Source organism: Echinops telfairi, unplaced genomic scaffold (assembly GCF_000313985.2).
Source record: "Echinops telfairi isolate 266 unplaced genomic scaffold, ASM31398v2 ScPeMD7_7469;HRSCAF=8507_1, whole genome shotgun sequence".
In the NCBI taxonomy this organism is placed as follows: Eukaryota; Metazoa; Chordata; class Mammalia; order Afrosoricida; family Tenrecidae; genus Echinops; species Echinops telfairi.
The window spans coordinates 135653765-135655323 of NW_022111373.1; the positions used below are offsets into that span (position 1 = coordinate 135653765).

At 45.4% G+C, this 1559-nt stretch overlaps 1 non-coding gene across 1 annotated transcript; it reads left to right on the top strand.

Annotated features, from left to right (window-relative positions):
* Positions 1–901: 901 nt before the first annotated feature.
* LOC115873882 lies at positions 902–1033 on the top strand. The gene has a single exon (XR_004048656.1). It is a non-coding gene; the product is annotated as a small nucleolar RNA SNORA36 family (small nucleolar RNA).
* Positions 1034–1559: the final 526 nt, after the last annotated feature.

The following is a 1559-nucleotide window of genomic DNA, read 5'->3' on the forward strand; positions in this document are numbered from 1 at the left end:
ACACCCCTCTCCTGGCATACCACAGACTCCCAAAGATGGGGAGTGGGGCTCCGATGAGGCCCCTGAGCAAACAATAACGAAAGACATCTCCATCTGCCTGCCCATCAAGCTCATAAATCACTCCTCTGGACAGTGGTCCGTACAGAGGCCCCAAAGCACTTGGGTGCAGCAGTAAGATTTTCATGGCCTGACAATGTTTATCTCCAAGGGACTGGGTGGAAGCAGGATGATAGGATGCTTGGCACCCCAGGGCATGCCAAGCCACCTTGGATGAATAGTCCAGGTGGGCTCTATCCCATGCTGTTGTCAGTTAGCACTAAATACAGCTCCAAGAATGCCATCTGTCTGCAGAAATACTCAGGGAGAGAATATCCCTGGGCAGTTGGTGCTGGCTACTCACATGTAGGTGGCTGGATTGGTGCCCATGCAGGTGTGCAGCAGAGAAAAGGCCTGTCAGTCAGCTTTCATAAAGATCACAACTAAGAAGACGCTGGGCATCAATTCTACTCTGTAACACATGTGGTCGCCATCACTGTTGAGTTGGTCTGACCCACAGTGACCCTTTGCAGGAGAGAACGCAACACTGCCCGGTCCTGTACTAACTTCACAATTGTTCCTGTGCCTGAGCCCATGGCTGCAGCCACTGTGTCCGTCCATCTTGTTTCGTCGAGGACCTTCCTCTTTTCCCATGCCCCCCTACTTTGCCAAGCATGATGCCCTTCTCCAGGGACTGGTCTCTCCTGACAACATGCCCGAAGTATGTGAAGACAGTCTCACCATCCTTGCCTTTAAGGAGCATTCTGGCCGTACTTCTTCCAAGACAGATCTGTCTGTCCTTTTGGCAGTCCATGGTACTTTCAATAATCTTGTCCAACACCACAATTAAAATGGATCGATTCTCTTCCAAAGTGTGAGTTCAGTTCAGGGCAGCTTCACTGTTCTGTTCATTAAACTTTGGGACATCGAAACAGGCTTGCGTAAAATGACTGGGTAGAAAATAGTATTCTAATCACTTTGTTCCCAGCCTACATTTTAAAACAACAACAACAACAACAAAATGGATCGATTCTTGATGTCCAAATTTCATCTGCATAAGAAGTTCGAGAGTGCCTTTTTTTGATGGTTGTTTGTTTTCCATCTGCTACTTCCGGAGAATAGCAAACTACACCACAGTAATTCGCTTCCCAAAAGGATGTATTTAAAAAAATATTGACAAATAAAATGAGAGCTCTTTCAAGGATTGTGATCATTTACATATGAAATCCCAATTGATATTTTATCAATCATTCTTGGGGCTGTATTTTTTGCTAACGCCTTCCAGGGAGCTGGAACTTCTTCCTTCAATATGACCAGTCCCTAATCTTATGCGACTTCTTGAAATGGCGGAACTTTGAACAATTATTTTCGATACAATGGCTGTTCATTCCTTACATGTTCTGTTGACACCTCCTGTGTCATTACATAATGTGCCTGTAGTAACAGAATCCTTCAATATTGTGACTCGGGCCTTGAATTTTTCTGCCTTAGTTCTTTCAGCTTGAGATATCCCGAGCATGGTA